Source organism: Xyrauchen texanus, chromosome 21 (genome assembly GCF_025860055.1).
Source record: "Xyrauchen texanus isolate HMW12.3.18 chromosome 21, RBS_HiC_50CHRs, whole genome shotgun sequence".
NCBI classification, from domain to species: Eukaryota; Metazoa; Chordata; class Actinopteri; order Cypriniformes; family Catostomidae; genus Xyrauchen; species Xyrauchen texanus.
In genome coordinates this window covers 33,849,944-33,870,318 of record NC_068296.1, presented here as the reverse complement: position 1 = coordinate 33,870,318, position 20,375 = coordinate 33,849,944, and positions in this window count along the sequence as shown.

The following is a 20,375-nucleotide window of genomic DNA, read 5'->3' as shown; positions in this document are numbered from 1 at the left end:
AGCTGTTTAGGATGGTTTTTTTCTGCAACCCACAAAAAAACATTAGACATACAAAATTGCTAAATATTTCCAGAGAGCATGTTTTCAGCCTGATTGAACTAGTTAAATTAAGTTCATTTATGCTTGTCTCTAAAATGTGATTATGCTGAAGACATCAATTCTGCTCTAAAACCAAGTTGAGCTGCCTACATAAACAATACCTTGAGGCATGATAGCCACCCTCCCAACACACAAGTTCAAACACAAAGGTTTTAAAAGGAATATTCCAGCTTATGTAGAACATTCTAAATCGATCATTAATGAGGTTTTATGACAGCTAGGATGCTCGTTAGAATGTAGCTGCCTATGTTGGAAACAAGAAAACTCTCTTTGGAACAGCTAGATCATTAGTCATGAGAAATGCTGTCATCATCATATCAGTTCTTTTGTGTGACAGACTTAAAATACATTTACTGTACTCAAAATAGTGTTTAATACATACTAATTACAACAGTTGTGAAACAGGATATGATATGTACTTCAGAGCCATGAATGATCAGTTTTCTAGCTGGTTGTTTGATGTAGAGCTCTGGAGTGCCACTTCAGTCCCCTGCATTTGTGGTGGGTTACATAATACAAACACACTGGCCGCCAGTGAGACAGAAAATGTCCTGCTGTTTAATGAAGCATGAATGAACTAAGAAAACCAAAACACACACTATCTACACACTCTCTAGCTCTCTTTCCCTCCCTAAAGTCTCTCTCTCACACACCAGTCTGAATATATATTTTTCATATTAACTCCACTTGCTTGCATTCACGTGGCTCTGCAGTGTTTTGACTCTCTTTGGCTATGCCATAGCTATGGTAGTGATCATCTTTTATATGTTAAGCCACGGGTGCAGGGCAGGCCTGTAATGGCTTGTTTCTCTTCCTTGTATGCACATCACTTAAACACCTGTCTTTTGAGACAGTTTTGCTGCAGTGGCACTAAAGAGAACAAATGACAGTTCATTCAAAGTAAGAGCAGCAACCATGAGAAAAACACAAGCCTTTTTTTAACTCAGTTGTTCAAATGAGATTCTATTTGAGGTTGCAGATGTTGTAAACTTTTTATCCTTCTAGAGAGTGGGAAACTCAGAAGGTAAGACCAGTTGTATCTCGGTTGTATCTTCAAGCAGGATTCTTTATTGAGAAATTCGTGCTGTCAGCAGCTGCAGGGACCAACATCTCACTAAGGGAACTTTACATTGTAATTTATACATGCATTTAGAGGGCAGTGCTTAGAGATAGACACAAAGCACCCAGGTGATAACTTTAAAGCATGCAAATGATGTATACAGGCATAGGAAACCCACCCTAGACTCTAGATTGTTACCAGTCCTAATCCAATCAGCATAACTATTCAGATACAGAGATGCTAATCCAATCAGCCTAACTATTTAGACAACTGGGGCTGGGGCTCCAATAGCCATTAAAAGACAGAGGATGAGATTGTCAGTAGTCTGACTAATTTAATTTACAATAGAGAGAACAGAACTGGAAGGAAATCTCTTGCTGGAATACTCTTTCTAACAGCTGATATATTTATCATTTATACCTTAAATGCTAAATGCAGTCTACTCTACTTTCCCAGTTTATATATATGATTGTGTTTAACATTTTATAAATTTGTAATACAACAATTCCCCTTTGAGAGTTCTAATAACTCTCACAAAATAAAAATTTAGACACTTAAAAGTTCATTCTTGTAACTTGTGATCGTTACAGGCACATAGCACTTGCTCTGTGTTGTTTTTTCTGTGATTGCATGCTGACACAGAACAAACATGCAATTAGGGTCCGTGAATTTCTTATGGGTAATAATCTTTTCTGGTTGGAACTGTTATTTTCTCGTGAGGTGCTTGAGTCATTTGTTGAATGAAACACTTGATACTGGGGACGCATAAATAGTACACCAGTAGGAAAAATAACAGCAGAATTGCTATTTCCTTTATCCACAGCCAGGGTTTACCTAGCAAGTTTCCAAACCATGAAGAATTATTTTCAGTCATCTGATGTAAATTTGCTGCAAGATCAAGAATTTCTTGTTGGATTTTGTTCAAGTTCTCTGTTGGATCCATTAAACCGGTGCAGCACTCGGGGCCGATAATGGTGCAGGCTCCCCCTTGCGTTGCTAGAATGTAATCCAAGGCCACTCTGTTCTGTAAGATCATTATCTTGTGCGAAGCGAGAGTGTCCTTGATGTTACCAAGGGCCAAAGCCGTATCATTGGCCAATTTCTGTACAGAATTTGATAAGCTTCTGACTTGATCAAGGGCCTGCATGACACCATAAGACGGGATTATTGCTCCAAGAGTTCTCGACCACCATGTTTGTGCACAAGTGAGTCCTGGAATGCAGCCATCTTCTTTGTTTGTGGAAGGTGGTGAATTTTGTAAATGTGTAGAGCTTGGGGTGGAGTGTGTATTTTCTCTGATAGCCGGTAAAACATAAACCAGGGTGCACCTGCCATTGAATCGACTGGGTAGAATATTGTAGACAGAAGTTCCACATAACCAAAAAATGCCAGTCGGTGGAGGAATCATACACCACTGATTTATTGCCAAGAGTTTTGGAAGGGATGGTGTCCTGTGGAGACACTCTTCTAAGTCTTTGTCCTCTTTTCCTGCTGATGGAGTAATGTCTACATGGGATTTTGTTCTCACTTCGACCACAAAGCTGCAAAGTTCACGAGGAATTTCACCCAAGGGAGTCAAGGCTGGAGCATAATTTTCCATACACCAAGGAAAAGTCATTGGCAAAAGTAGATCTGTCATAATGGGAGGAGCTGAAGTTAGGTTGCAGGATGGTAATCCAGGAATGCAACATGGAGAGGGTGGAGGAATTGTTACATTGTGACATGTATCCTTGTTGTATAATCCACTGGTATGATGATCAAAGAAGGTACACGTGTCACATCTGGAGATAGGGTGTGCCACCCATGGGATTCCTGCTCCTACTGAGGGTGCGTGTGGCATGCAAACGTCCTTTCCTGCAAACAAGGCACTTGTTGACATATTCATCAGCTCTAAGAATATGTTGTTTACATTTTACATTTATGCATTTGGCAGACGCTTTTATCCAAAGCGACTTACAGTGCACTTATTACAGGGACAATCCCCCCGGAACAACCTGGAGTTAAGTGCCTTGATCAAGGACACAATGGTGGTGGCCGTGGGGTTAGAACCAGTGACCTTCTGATTAACAGCCCTGTGCTTTAGCCACTACGCCACCACCACTCCACTTTCTGGAGTCCACACTTTGTGCGATGTCCATGATGGTTAGAAATGTGACAATCTTGATCATGTTGATGGATGACTGAAGATTCCGTATGTGTGTCTCTGTGTTGTGTATTTTTATTTATTTTTTCGTTCTTCTTGTGATACTGGGCTTGGCAGTGGGTCTAGTTGTTTTCTGGAAGTTGTGGCCTCATACACAGGTGAGGAGGTCGATGCCCATGGGTCTCGGGACAGCCATCAAGTGGTATCTGCAAAGAGGGTAGAAAGAAAAACAAAAGACAGTAGAGCAGTATTTGTTCAAACACCAGGGTTGTGTCCTTTTCTGAGTCTGCTAATGTTGTTCCTTCTTTCCCTATTTCATAATTCCTTTGACACCTAAAGAACAGTGAGGTAAGGATGGACTAGTGGATGGGGAAGGCCTATGAGGGAGTCTTCACCACAGGGTTTGTCCCCCGATGCATATTGCATTCGGTTCTGCCCTGGGCTCCTCGCTGGTCTGTGTCCTATCCTATCCCTGTAGGTGGGGGAACAACTTTACAGTGTGACACATGAGTCCAGGTTTTCTTTCCCTGACACAATACTGCAGCTGCTGTAATCAACATCACTTGATGTGGTCCGTGCCACTTAGGCTCTAATGGCTTATTTCTGAATGTCTTTATCATGACCCATTGACCTGGGATGATTGTGTGTCCACCTTCTGGTGGAGTTTGCCAACACGACTCAACTCTCTCTTTGGCACTCTGTACTGCCTTTGTGAGGTTTTCACAGTAGCGATCAGGGCATCTGAGGCAATGTGTACATCAGCATTTCTAAGATCAATCACACCTGGCATTTGCATTGGGCATCCAGTAATAATCTCATGAGGGCTCAGTCCTACTGATCTGTTAGGTGACGCTCTCATACTACACAGTACTGCTGGCAGCGCTTCTACCCATGGTACTCCTTCCTGATGCATTTTGCTTAGCCTGGTTTTAATTGTTCTGTTACATCGTTCAACCTGTCCTGATGCTTGTGGTCTGTATGGGCAGTGAAGATTCCACTTAATCTTCAACATTCTAGACACTTCCTTGACTACCTGTCCTGTGAAGTGTGTACCTTGATCTGAGTCAATGCAATCTGGTAATCCCCATCTGGGTATGAAATCAGTGACAAGACATTTAGCAGTAGGTGCAGCTGTAGCACGCCCTGTTGCATAAGCTTCTACCCATCTAGAGAACTTATCTATTACTACCAAAACGTCAGTTTTTCCCTTACATGGAGGCAATGATATGTAGTCAACTTGCAGGTGACGAAATGGTCCTGGTGGAGCTGGGGTATGTATTGCTGGTGTAGTAGCTGCTGGTACCTCATTATTTTTCTGACATGTAACACACCTCTTTCCTGTTTCAGTGGCTACATTTCTGAATTTTGGATTCCACCATTGATTAGAGAACCTGTGATTCATTGTTGCTGGACCACTGTGACCCAAATTGTGTATTTGTTGAGCCAAATATGGCAGCAGTGATTCGGGAGCAACATACTTTCCCCCTTTGGTCCAGCAGCCAGATGAATCCACTGTGGCTCCTTTGTCTAACCATGTCCATGCTTCATACAGAGGAATGTCTTTGTACAGATCAATTATTGATTCAGGAGGCAGAATTGTCTTCTGTGCTATACTACCTGAACACACTTGTACAGCTGCATAGGAACAAGCTTGTTTAGCTGCTACATCAGCAAGAGCATTACCTTTAGCTTCCATTGTATTAGTGGTGAGATGTGCTTTCACTTTGATTACTGCCAATTTCTTTGGAAGTTTCATGGCAAACATTAGATCTTTCACTAATCCAGCATGCTTAATGGGGATCCAGCAGAAGTTAGAAACTGTCTGGTTTGCCAAATGATACCAAAATCATGAATGACCCCAAAAGCATACCTGGAATCTGTGTAGATATTTGCAACTGATCCTGAAGCTAGTGTGCATGCTCTTGTTAAGGCTACTAGTTCTGCAGCTTGTGCTGAAAAATGATCTGGAAGACGACCTGAAGCAACCACTTCAGTGGTGGACGTTACTGCATAACCTGCTCGTCTGTTACCTTCAATTACTTGAGCTGACCCATCAACAAACAACTCAAATTTTGAATTCTCTATGGGAGTTTCTTTTACTTCACTCGTAGATGTATATGTAAGCGTAACACAATCATGTGTCATTTCAGCCTTCATCCTCTAACAAAACTTCAGTCATTGCAGACATCATACATGAGGATGGGTTCGTGACTGGTGCACGCTGTAGAACTATATTCGGGGCTGTGAGAGTTGCTAACCAATTTCCCCAATGAGAGGAAGTGACAGAAGTGACTTTTGCTTGATTCATTAGTGCGGACATTGCGTGAGGGCATCTTACGTTTACAGTCTGTCCTAACACCATTCCTGATGAAGCCTGACGCGCTAGATGAACTGCCTGTACTGCTCTGAGGCATGGGCCCATACCTTGAGCGACTATGTCAAGTTTACCAGAATAGTAATGAATTGGGCGTAAACTGCCCCCATGATCTTGCATTAAACATGCAGTCATGAAGCTTAAATGTTCATGGACATAAAGAACAAAGGGTCTATCAGTTTGTGCAATTCCCAATGCTGGTGCTTGACATAGTGCTCTCTTCAAATCATTGAACGCTTTGAGGTGAAGTTCTTCCATACAAACAGTATCTGAATCTTTACCATGGCCTTTTAACAAGTCATAGAGAGGCTGAGCAATCGAGGCATATTCTTCAATCCACGGTCTACAGTAACCTGCTGTTCCTAAAAATGAGCGGAGTGTTTTAATGGTAGTAGGCAGAGGTATGGATTTGACTGAAGCCGCTCGATCCTGTGTGATGGATCTATTTCCTGCACCAATTGTTTGACCCAGAAATATGACTTGCTTTTTAGCAATTTGAGCTTTGTGAAAACTGCATTTGTGTCCTTTTTATGCAAATAGTCCAACAATGCTGCCAATTCAGTTTGATGTACCTCGTGATCTGTTGAGGCAATCAAAATATCATCGACATATTGGATCATAGTGGACTGTTTTACCGGACATTCTGGGTCACACAAATCACGTCTGACAGCCTGATGGTATATAGTTGGGGAGTTTTGAAATCCCTGTGGCAAACATGTCCACTGGTATTGTTCATAGTCAACTGTAAACGCTAACCATGGCTGGCTGTCAGAGTGCAACGGTACAGAAAAGAATCCATTAGACATATCAATTACTGAAAAAATCTTACACTCCAATGGCAAGCCACTACAAATTGTAGAAGGATCTGCCACTAGAGGGGTGATTTTATCAATATGTTTATTGGCTACTCTGTAGTCTATTGTAAGTCTCCATGTTGCATTGGACTTCTTGATAGGCCATATGGGTGAATTACATGGACTGTTGGTTTTAACTAGCACTCCTTGCATCAGCAACTTTTCCACAATAGGTTTGATCCCCTGTATAGCTTCCTTATTGATTGGATATTGTTTGGTGACCGGAGGTGGAGTTCCTGTCAATTTGACTGGTTCTACACCTGTCAACAAACCACAATCATCCTTGTCTTTAGCCCAAATTGGATGATTCTGTACGAAAGCATACTCTGGAGGGATTGCATTATTGGTAGAAACTTGTGCTGAGCAAATTTTAATGCTAGCAGATTCTGAGGACATGTCTAAAGTTAGATGTACTTGTCTCAGGAGATCCATGCCTAAAATTGCACCTGTATTTAATGGAGCACATAGCAGTTTTGTAGTCAGAATTTTCGGGCCAAATTGTACCTCTATGGGCGGGGTTTCATACAAAACAGAATCTTCACCTATTACGCCAGTTAACCTGTTAACCTTTGCCAGTGCGCCAGCGCACTGAAGAGTTTTTTTCCCCCACTAGTTTAATGTTTATGAATAGATTTAACGTGAAAGAACATCATTAATCTTGGCAAACTATATATCATTTTAAAGGTGTAAGCCTCAAGCATCGATGATAGAGCTCTGTTTTTCGATGAAAAGCTTATAACGAATGTATTTCTTGCATTTATGTAAGCAGTACAGATCAAAACACACGTAATCAAAAGCGGAGTACATACCAGTAGTGTCGTAATAACGAGCCACACACGCATCCACTGCTAAAAGTTCCAGATTGAATGGAAAGGTGAGGGTCCACTGAATAACATCCCATAGAGCATTTTTAGTCCAAAGAAACAATAACGTTGTAACATCGATGGTTATTCCTTTGTTTACATCGAGTTTCTTCAGGGTGAAGTATCATACTTGTCGGTTATGCAATAAAATTATGCATAAAAACAGACTCCGGTAGCGAACGTTATATGTGTGTGTTGCTTAGAGTGTAATGAACAAATTAAGACCGCACACACACACACAAATACAAAGATAGGCAATATATAGGTCAAAATATCCAAACACTGCGGTCAGTTTTTTGGCGTCATGATATGCTGATCCTATTATTTTGTCTTTACAACGAAAGCCAATGAAAGAATTGAAATTATATGACTGATAGAAAATGTAGCCAAGCAGTGCACGATTCCAACGATACCGGGAAGATTAAATTCCTCGCGAACAAGATGTTTTTTATTTATTTGAATCAGCCACTCTCTATTGAGGAGCTAACCTGCGACGTAGGCTGTGACCACACCCCCGTCATTTGACAACAAACAAGCCATAGTAAAAAGACAGAAAACATCTGTTTTCGCGTCTTACTTACTGGACGGATTATCTCATCAAATGGATCGTCAAAAGAAGTTTTTTTTCTGCTGAAGATGTTTTATTTGAGATCACTCGAAGCAGCGATGACGAAATTGAGGAGAGTGAAGACAGCGACGAGGGTGATATGCTTGAGGACGGAAAAGATGGTCCAATTTTACATCTGTGAGTTGCTATGTAACATGCACACATTATACGTGTGTGTGTGTGTGAGAGAGAGAGATAGAGAGAGAGAGAGAGAGTGTGTGTGTGTGTGTGTGTGTGTGTGTTTGTTTTCCCATTTGATTTATAAGGTAAATGCATTGTGGTCTGAAAAGATAATGCTACTTTATATGTATTTATTTATTTATCTATTTATATTTGTATTTATTGGATAATTGTACAGTTGTTTAGTTGTTTCTGTCATTTTGTCCTAGCACACACACACTATAACTTTACAATTGTCCAATATATACAAGAAATAAATAGAAATAAAGTAGCATCATCTTTTCAGACCACAATGCATTTACCTTATAAAACAAATGGCCTGTCTGATGGCTGGCCATCAGTGTGATTGTTGGTTCTATGTCTGACCATCCATATGAATGCTGTCTGTATCACTGGCCATCACCATGCTGTCTAAACGACTGCCCATCAGTTTGATTGTTGATTGAATGGCCAGCCACATAAAAACTATACTGAATTATTTACTTGACATGCGGTGCTAATTATCTTTCCATTCTTTCCCATGCAACAGCCATCAAGTTGAATCTTCAGATGAAGAGTGGCATCCAAGCACCAGCCAACCAGTAGAAAAGAGATGCAAGCTCTCAAACTCTTCAAGATCTGCACTTGCTGTTTTAGACCTGAATCGACCAGTAAAGGGAGAGGCAAAAGAGCAGCAGAAAAACCAAGTCCATACCCGCTGTGTCCCCAAGCACCCCTAAAGAAAAATGGAACTGTTCAACTGACGAGGACGTTTGGCATGACCAGCACTGACTAAACAGGACTTAGCATTTTGCCAGAGACCACAGCATTTTTGAATTTTTTTTCTTTGCCTTTTCTGTTGCAAAGAAATTCAGTTATTTTTTATACATTTATTTTTTTAAATATTTCATAATATTTTACTTATATTTTTATTGTTCTGTTGTGCAAATAAATCACTTATATAAAGTCTTATGGTTGTGTGGATTATTTTATAATTGAAAAAGCATGGAACAGTGTATATGATGACTAAAATAGCTTGCAGTACCCTTCATAACATTTGGTCATTAGGTTGCTTTTTGAGGTATCCAAGGAGGCTTCTTGGTACCTGGACATAGTCTTGGAAAAAATATTGCAGAAATCTCATTTTTCATAATATCTTCCTCAAATGTGAAATATAAACTGATGAGACTTGTGGCTTTCAATCAATTACCTAACTGGATTCCTCCAGGTTTGTTTTAATTTATTTTTTCATAAAATAATGAAATGTTACTTGCAGTACAAATTATCTTCAAGACACTTTAAATTCTATACATTTTTGTCTGTGTAATTTTTTCAACTTTTACATTTGGGTAATAAACTCCAAAGTGTCTTCTTTTTAAATATGTCTAAATTGTGCATGTAGAGCAAATCGTTCAGTAACTACAATTATTTTAGTTTGGGGATGTCATTTCTGGGGATGTGCCTCGGGCAGGGGGAGGGAGAAAGGGAACTGACATAGTCTTGGAAAAAAGCTTGCAGGAACCCCATTTTTCATTATATCTTCCTCAAATTTGAAATATAAACTGATGAGACTTGTGGCTTTCAATTATTTACCTAATTGGATTCCTCCAGGTCTATTTTTATATATTTATACATGAAATAATAAAACATTTTTTGAAGTTCACATTATTTATGAGGCACTTCAACTTTTATAACTTTTTATTTGTTTGAGCATTATCAACTCTGATTGATTGTTAGTAGAGTGCCAAGTGTCTTCTTTCCAAAGAGACCTTAATTGTGCCTGTGGTACACTGTTCTCAGGAGCTATATTTATTTAAATTCAGGTATGTCATTTTCAGCTGTGAGCCCCTGAGTGGGGGTGCAGGTTAACAGGTTAAAGAAAGTTTGGTTTTCTTGTACGGGATGTCTAAACTTTTAGCCAATTTTGTAGGAATTACTGTAATTTCTGCACCTGTATCAAGCAAAAAATCAATCTCTTTCACTCGTATGCTACCTTTCACAAAAATTATTTTGTCATTATGTTGGATTACAGGGGAAAGGTAGCTACTCACAGCCCCAACAATTAGTTTTTTCCTGGTCTTGTTGTGCTCTTAGAAGAGCCTGAACGAGCTGTCCTAAAGTTTCAGTGGACACTTGCTGAACTGCTTCAGGGTTGTAAGCAGGCGGGGGAGGAGCAGAATTATGCATAGCATTTCTATTTGCATCTTGTAACTTCTTCCTACACTCTTTCTCCCAATGTCCTAATTTTCCACAGTAGTGGCATTTGCCTTCTTTTTTAGACCACCTGTTTTTTTTTGTTTTTCTGTGCTAAATGTAGCTGCTGCTGCTACTCTCACTTTGGCTTTAACATCAGCATCTCTTTCCCATGTAGCCAACCTGTCTAGGTTACTTCTAAGAGTTCTGTTAGACCAAGTGAGATCTAGGAATGGCAAGGCTATTCTGTACTCAGCTAAAAGGCCATCTGACCAGATGCGGACTAGGGGTCCCTTGTCATCTAACACACTTTCAGAATTATCAACAATTCCACTGTAAGTTACAGCTGACTGACAAAACCTTTCAGTGTATTCACTCACAGTTTCTTCTTTCTTTTGTACACAGCTAGTGATTCTTGACTAGTCTATTTTGGGTCCCATGATATTCTTTGGAATTTTCAAAACACCTTCTCTTATATTGCTTCTACTGGCATGCTGTAGTTCAGAAGTCACTGCAGATTCAAAACTGTTGAATTCAGATTCAGTCAAAATTTGGGACATTAACTGTGTGACTTCTGTTAACGACATGTCATATAGACGCATTTTGTTGATCAATGCTCTTCTAAATTCAGAAAACTGTGTGCATGCTGAGGGTAAGCTCTGGGATAGTCTCTCTATATCTTTAGGTCCAAGCGCTTTTGTGACTGTTTGTATTTGGACAACAGAAGAGTTGGTAGAAACACTTTCAGTTCCCTCAGTTCCCTGAGATCGTCTCCTAGCACCACACACATTTACTGAATTTACAGGCACAGCAGTTACGGATTGGAGAGCTACATCTGTTTCAAAGAAATTTTGTAAGTCAGGGAAAATGTTATCCGGCTGATTAACTTCTTCTACAACAGTTTTTTTCTGCAGCTTTGTTGTGGTTCAATTTCTTGGTTAAACAGGATACTCTAGCACGGAGCTCTTTGTTCTCTTTCTCTAGCTCTGAGTTATGCTTAGACTGTTGTGTAGCAAGTGCTAAACAAAATTTTCTGTGGCAGCAGATAATGCCTTTCACATTGTTCTTGCGAATACTTGCTCCTAGTACCTTTTTACACTCATCTACTGACCAAGTCTTGTCTGGATGAATCTCATATTTCTTAGTTAGTTCTTGTCTAACATTCTCAGTGACAATTAGGTTCAGTTGTTCTCCTAACAGTGTTTTGAATTCACTATCTGACCACAAAGGAGTCGCAAGACCACCTTTTTCAGTTGTGGGGATTAGTCTAGCACTTTTCTTAAACATTTTGTGGATTTTCTTTGTTCTGTTATCACACAAACAAACACTAAAACGTCTCTGATCAACAGAGGGTACACTTGTTAACACAGTTCAACTATTGTTAACCTTCTTTGACCCAAGCTGTCTAAAAACAGAGGGTAACAAATATTCTTCTCTGCAGATACAGAGGATAAACAAAATATTAGCCTTTTATGCTAATCTTCCCTGCCTGAAAACAACAGAGGGTAACCAATATTAACACGTAATGCTAATCTTCTCTAAAAAGACAATTTTAGAGGATAACTTAGTTAACCAAACCTACAGCTGTCTGTTAACCCTTCTCTGACGGCGCAGAGGAATTGTACTGGTCTTAAAGGTTCTTTTGGATAGAGTAGCACTCACCAAACTTTGGTTGTAAGAAAGATTCAGGCTGGAATGCAGTCAGATCTTTGTTGAGCTTGAAGTTTCAATCTGGATTCAGGTGAGTAGCTCTATCCGGGTCACGGCACCAAAACTGTTGTAAACTTTTTATCCTTCTAGAGAGTGGGAAACTCAGAAGGTAAGACCAGGGGACTCGGTTGTATCTTCAAGCAGGATTCTTTATTGAGAAATTCGTGCTGTCAGCAGCTGCAGGGACCAACATCTCACTAAGGGAACTTTACACTGTAATTTATACATGCATTTAGAGGGCAGTGCTTAGAGATAGACACAAAGCACCCAGGTGATAACTTTAAAGCATGCAAATGATGTATACAGGCATAGGAAACCCACCCTAGACTCTAGATTGTTACCAGTCCTAATCCAATCAGCATAACTATTCAGATACAGAGATGCTAATCCAATCAGCCTAACTATTTAGACAACTGGGGCTGGGGCTCCAATAGCCATTAAAAGACAGAGGATGAGATTGTCAGTAGTCTGACTAATTTAATTTACAATAGAGAGAACAGAACTGGAAGGAAATCTCTTGCTGGAATACTCTTTCTAACAGCTGATATATTTATCATTTATACCTTAAATGCTAAATGCAGTCTACTCTACTTTCCCAGTTTATATATATGATTGTGTTTAACATTTTATAAATTTGTAATACAACACAGATAACGGAAGTGTGTTTAGAGAAGAGCTTTCAAAGCAATCTCTTTTGTTTTCACTCTTGACAGCATTTTGTATAATATATATATATATATTCTTTTTTTTTTTTTGAAATAGTGAATAAGTTGATTTGTTTTAAATGGGACCTATTATGCAAAATTCACTTTTATGTGAAGTTTGTATATAAATGTGAGTCGGCAGTGTGTGTAAACAACCACCCTACAATGTTAAAAGTCCCCCACTCCTCTTTCTTATATTTTTATTAATCAAAAACAGTATGTCAAAAGTGACGTCATGTTAGAGCAGGCCTCGCCCACAACTGGTGACAGACTCCACCCTATTATCATAGACCCTCCCCTGAGTGATCTACACACGGTCTGCCATTTTTTCTTCATGTACTCCCGGTATAAGAGCCACTGAAGAAGCAGTGGACAATTTTTGTTTTTGAAGGAAATGTGCCCCAAAACATACAAAAATGTGTGTATGTTTAAGCAAATTATTTTACACCAATTTTTTTTATTCTCAAGCATGGATCAGTACCAAATTGCCTTTATGAATGTGCTTGTTAGCAGATTCCACGGCTAATGCAGCTAAAGTTACCACTGTCTCTGATTATATTCACGGAGACCAGAGCTATGTCTTTTTTTTATTTTTAACCCAAAAATGCTTACTGTCAGTTACCATTGTCTCTTATTGTATTCACGGAGACCAGATATAAATATATACACATATTCATACATATATGGCTGAACTCAAACACAACAGTCAAATTGGTTCTTACTTGTTGTTGCTGTAATATCTGAAGCAAGAGATGTAAAGGCACAGCCCTCTTCCGGCAAGGGGGCGGGGAGCAGCAGCTCATTTGCATTTAAAGAGACATACATGGTATAATAAATTATCCATGGGGTATTTTGAGCTGAAACTTCACAGATACATTCTGGGGACACCTGAGACGTATATTACATCTTAATAATAGGTCTCAGTTGCTTACAATCTAATTGTCAACATTCTGTTCACATCTCACAAGTTGAAAATTACTTCTTTTTATTTTTTAATGAATGGAATTTCTCCCCAATGGAAACCAAAAAGGAGGTATTTTGAAGAATGTCCATGCTACTTATATCCATATAATGATGAAGTTCATAGTGACCACATCTTTCAACCTCCACAAAGGCCATACGATTGCGCTGAATGAAGAACAGTACAAAATGTAAGTTGTTCATTAATGGATAATGTTGGGGTTTGGGGTTTATTTTGCGATAACAGCTGGCTGACTGTACATTATCCAGCTTATTACATGGCTACTAACGAAATAAATGAGAACAAGACTGCTTGCCAAATAAATAAATAGACATGAAACATTGATTTGAAATGAAAAAAAAATATTATCTTACTTAGATCGCACAGTGATCTGAGAAGCTGAAAAGATTGCTTACCATATCCGGATGAGCAGTCTGATAAGTGGATGTGCGGTTACTTAAAAAAATCAGACCGGTAAATGGTGCCATTGACTAATTAGAGTTGAGTATTCAAGAAAGCTGTTTAATAATCACTTATAATCTTCCCTATGACAAAGCTTTGATTCACAAAAATGCTGTGTAGATCCGCCGTGCTAGCTTTAATGGCAAAACGCCACTACTTGTTATGTGTGTCTCAGTTGAACATGTTGCACTAGTTCAAAAATTTGAAATGGAGAATGAGATATGAGAGCTGTAGTGGATTATCAGTGAATAATGAGGTTTTTTTTCATCGGTTGCTCACACAAGGCTATCGAATGGCTTCAGAAGACTTTGAATATGCTTTTATCATGCTTTTATTGTGGAGTTTTTTTGACAGCCACATTGAATGTTGTGTTGATGTGTTGTACATTCTTCAATTTTATCCTCTAATGGAATACTTAAAGGAATAGTTACTCACTATACATATATATATAGTTACTCAATATTTACTCACCCTCATGCCATCCCAGATTTGTATGTCTTTATTTCTTCTGCAGAACACAAACAACAATTTTTTGAATAATATCTCTGCTCTGTTGGTCCTTTCAATGCAAGTGAATGGTGTCCAGAAATCGGAAGGTTCAAAAAGCAGATAAAACCAGCATAAAAGTAATCTATAAGACTGCAATGGTTAAATCAATATCTTCAAAAGCGATATGATTGGTGTGGGTGAGAAACAGATCAGTAAGCCAGATGTAAAAGTGGAGAGTTATAGTAAATAAATTGCCTAAATATTGATCTACTTCTCAATTATATTGTCATATCACGTTTCAATATATTGATACCTTTAAAGGAATACTTCATCCAAAAATGTAGTCACCCTCGTGTATGTTTAAACCTGTATGACATTTTTTCTTCTGTGAATCACAAAATGTTAGGCAGAACATTACACACTGACAACCTCAGTCACCATTAACTTTGATTGTATGAAGAAAAAAAAAGAGCAGCTTAAACATTGTTCATAAATGTTTATCTTGTGTTCTACAGAGGAAAGAAAGTCATACCTATTTGGAACAACATGAGGGTGAGTCATAACGTTATAATGTTATAATGAGTCATAAGGTCATACGTAATGTCATAAGGTCAACTATCTTTCTAGTATTCAAAGCTGGATAAATACATACTCAATGTCACCTGTGCAAGATTTTACATTCCTCCAGCACAATGCGTCTGCAAGTGGGATGCAGTCTTAACGAAGATTTGAGAGGGGTCTCAGACAAAGCTGATAGCAATCTAAACACAAGCCAAAGAGCCCGCTAGCAGGGAAACAACACAACAGAGAAACAACACCACACTCAAGTAGAAAATTGAATACTTAAGGATGGAGGAGACGCAAACTAGTTGGAGAAGAAGTGTATTACGTGTACACTGAACGGGAAAACTTGCACTGTGGTAGATTGACAGAGGCTGGGAGTGTGCATGAAAGATATGCCTAAATTATTTTTAAAATGGAGCTCAGCGGGGTACTGTAGTGGAACTTATGAGGTGGGCTAAGAGAGAGAATGAGGGGAAAAAAAAGCAGGAGAGAAGCCAATCTATCTAAAAATAAGGAGGAATGCTCTTCAGAGTGAACCGTTAAAATGGTGCATTTCATATAATTTATCTTTTTTCTCTGTGCTGAGGAGGGGATGTTGAATTGGCCTGCAAATAGAAATATTGCACCCTGTACCCTGTAAGTAATACATGAAAGTGCATTTATGTAATTGTGAAAAACTGAAAACAGAATCTCTGTCCAACTCATACCAGTTTATGATACATTAAATACAACTCATATGGGTGAATCTCACAGTCAAATGAAACAAAATATTAATTACATCATTAACATAATTACTCGTAACATTAATGCAAAAAAGATTATCATGTAGTCATCATCGTAATGTGAAGTAAACTTGTGTTTTATACATCATAGTAGGATTTGTCATGGTACCTTTGCGGTGCCTTTATACGTCTTACAAAATTATAGCATAGCTGTAATGAAAATGATAATTGGAAATTATGGGAATATTAAAAGTAAAAATGCCTGGACGCATTAAGATAATGAGAATCGAGGTACAATGTGTGCTTAATTGTTCTGAAGTCAATGTTAAAATGAAAATCTTAATGGCCCAGAATGTAGAATTCATATTCTTTATCCAAAATATTATTTTGTTAACACTTTACAAGAGATTCCATTTGTTAACATTCGTAAACAACATAAATTAACATTAACTAACAATTATCAATTCTTTTAGCATTTATTAATCTGAGTTAATGTAAATTTCAACATATAGTAATACATATTGAAAATCAAAGGTTGCGTTTGTTAACATTAGTAAGTGCACTATTAACTAACACGAACTCACAATGAACAACTGTATTTTTATTAACATTAACCATGATGAATAAATGCTGAAAAAATATACAGTATATATTTTTTGCATTAATTCATGATACCAAATGCATTAACTAAGATTAACAAATGGAACCTTATTGTAAAGTATTGTCATTACTTCTTATTTATTCAGTGAAGTATGACAGAGACATTTTCTTAACATGTTTTGTGAAATTCATCCAGATTGTGAAAAAGCTCTAAAATGTCCATTGATGTCATTTCAGGTGAGGGAAATGTATGTATATGAACATCGTTTTGGGATTAAAATTCCTCTGCTAATGTGCCTCTTCTGCCACTTTTTATTTATTTATTTTTGCCTTTAACTGCAGAGACACACTCAGCTCTTCACTAACAACTCTTTGCTAGCAGTCTGGGATTTGCTTGAGCTTGCATTGCAGAGTATTTGGGGGCTTCATCGGTTTATCGACTCCATAATCTGTCAAAAGGGAGCCAGAGCTAAAGTGTTGTCTGCACTGCCTGACAGATCTGAGGAACAGAGGGAATGTTGTAGATAAGACTGGATGAAGTGCAACATGGTTTTCAAGGAAATATCAAATGTCCCAGAAATGTTTCTTACCATAGCATAAAAATATATCTCTAAGGTCACAGAATTTCACATTATAAAGTTACATAATTAATACTGCAAGAAACCGTTTTCCTTATAGCATAAATCGATACAGAGTGTAAACATGATGTGTCAGACCTTTTACTTATAGGCACTCTTCCATAATTCTAAATAAAAAGAGATTTAATTTCATTCAATCATTTATTTAATAATAAAAAATATCAAATTAAGTAAATAAATAAGCAACAAATAAGCACAATGTCATGCTTGAGGTGTGTGTGTGCGTGCGTGCATGAGTGTGCGTGAATGTTCTTTTGTATTACATTTTCCCAAAGATCTTTTTCAAATGCAGCAAGGAATTGGATGGTGTTCCCAGCTTTACTGAGCAAATCAAACATCATTTTTTAGGGTTACTGAGCTGACAAAGGATATAAGCTCAACTTCCAAATAGTGTCCCATCATTGCACTGCAACAATACTCAGTATCATTTTGCTGCCCTGACTAAGTCCTTTGTAGTATCAACTGAATCAGACCATTATAATATCACCCTGAATAACTCTATTATGATATCATCTTGAATCACTCTATTATTAACCTCTTCGTATGTACGATCAAACCAGTGTGATTACATTAGGCTGGGCTCAGACGTGTATGATCAAACCGGTGCAATCTGCATTCATGCTGCTGTTTACCAGCAAAGATTGAGTGAAACCGTTATCATCATAAATCAGCTGCTCAAATAATTTTTTCAACATCACAATATCTTTATTTTTATGTTACAAACATTCAAATAATCACCAAATAAAAGTATAATGTTATCTTGCGAGTGCACTGTTTTGATATAGTGCTGCGGCAATGTTTTCTGACGTAAAAAAAAATAATATACTGTATATAAACTAGTCAGTTCACTCAAGCCTTCTCCCATTTCGTCCGTCACTCATTCTAGCTGTGGCAGGGCGGAGGGCGGGGCCGGGTTGTGATTCTACACATCAGGCTTATCAGGCTAATCAAGCCTCCGAGAGGGATAAAGGCCAACTGCGGAGGATTGTGAGGAAGAGAGATACGGACATGTCTGTCATGTGTGTGTTTGTGTTTAATTTATCATTTAAATATTATTTAGATTGACAAGCCAGTTCTCGCCTCCTCCTTTCCATCTAAATTACGTTACACTAACCTTTTCTGGTGCTGGGAAATTTGAACGGCTTGGTTTTTAGAACCTTCCATGCTTCTATGCTATGCCAAATTGGAATCTCATGCTGAATTGCAATGCAAAAAAACATGGCAGCACGCATATCCAGCAATCACGTTTGCGGTTTCATCTTATCTATAATAATCAATCATTATTATAAACATCTAAAAACCACATTATATGTTTGATAATATTTAATATGTCCTCCAGTGCATCTGCTCTAAAGTGTGCGGTGAATTATATATTTTATTTTTACAGAGCACATTAAAGAAATCACGCTGGGTGATCCATCAGTACAGGAGAAACCCACATGCAAAAGGGTTGAACCGTCCTGTATCACTTTATTATGATATTACCCTGATTCACTCTATAATGACATTTCCCTGATCCACTATATTATCTATCACCCCGATTCCTTCTATTATATCACCCTGATTTCCTCTATTATGACATCACCATGATTTGCTGTATTATATCACCCTTATTCACATTTATATGATATTACCCTGATTCACTCTATTATGACATCACTCTAATTCACTTTATTATGAAATCACCCTGAATTACTCTATTATGATATCACCCTGATTCACTCTATAATGACATCACTCTGATTCACTCTATTATGAAATCACCCTGATTAACTCTATTATAACATCACCCTGATTCACTCTATTATGATATCACCCTAATTCACTGTTCCCTTATCAAAAGCTACACTTAATGCTGCGCTTGATTCAGCGCTATGGGAACGTCTTTTAGGAGTGACCAGCTGTGAGTATGTGTGCAACACGTCAATGAAATTGACTAGAATTTATAGCCTCTGTTGGTGATATCATCAGAATGCGCCAGTATCAGGGCTATAAATAGATGTGCCACAGTCGCATCGTCAGGTCTTTTGTCTTCAGACCGCTCTGTGATGTGTTGTGATTCTCAAGCCTCTCAAACTCTTTATTTTCCTCTGATAGGAGTTATATTTGTCAGGCAGTGTGCAGAAATCTTTTTTCTTCTTTTTCTTCTTTCTTCTGTCACTTAAGTGTGAAAGACAAAGAGAAAAATTAATGATAAACAAAGCAAACAGTGTGTGTTTCCCTGTTCACGTCATATGGCTGAATCGGACACACACCAGTTTTGTTTTGTTTGTTTGGGGGGAAGAGCACGCTGCTCTTGCATTGGAGCAAGGCGGGTGTGAGCTTTGTGAGCTTCTCACATTGAAGATGCTGCGTGCTCATCTCTCTTACTTCCAAGAGCCAGCCCCCACCATTTCATCGTGGGGCTCACATATGGATCTAGCTGAGGAGCGAGAGACGGGTTCGTCCCTATCACTCGCTCTCTCTCCAGATCCAACCGGTCCCTCGCAAGATCTCAAAGCGCACCTTGGCACCTCTTCAGTTCATGAGAGGGATGATGAATCTTTTGTGATCGCAGACTCTGAGTTGCCAACCTCTAAGCATTCCTCGTGTGATAACAAAGCGGTTGAGGAATTGCTCGAGGTGGTTACTCGTGCGGTGGCCAGATTACAATTAGACTGGCCTCATGAACAACAGACCCCCAAACAATCAAGATTTCTGTCCGGTGGCTGGGGAAAGGGAACTCAAAATCAGACTCTCTCCTTCTTTGATGAGTATACAGTACGACAATGCCACGGGTAGAAGAGGCTGGGGGATTGCGTCCAATCTTAGATCTTCGAGGCTTGAACCGTTCAGTCAAGGCACTCAAGTTCAAGATGTTAACTGTCAGAACAGTCGTGTCACAAATCCAACACTGCGATTGGTTAGTCACGATGCATGCATATTTTCATATAGAAATTCTGCCCCAACACAGGAAGTTTCTGAGGTTCGCTTTCGGGGGTGAAGCTTTCCAATATCGTGTTCTTACATTCGGCCTAGCCTTATCACCTTGCACATTCACAAAGTGCATGGATGCAGCACTGGCTCCATTTTGACTCCGGGGCATCCGCATTTTGAAATATATAGACGATCGGCTTTTACGCGAGAACTGGCATTACTGCACAGGAATATTGTCTTAGCTCACCTGGTTTCTT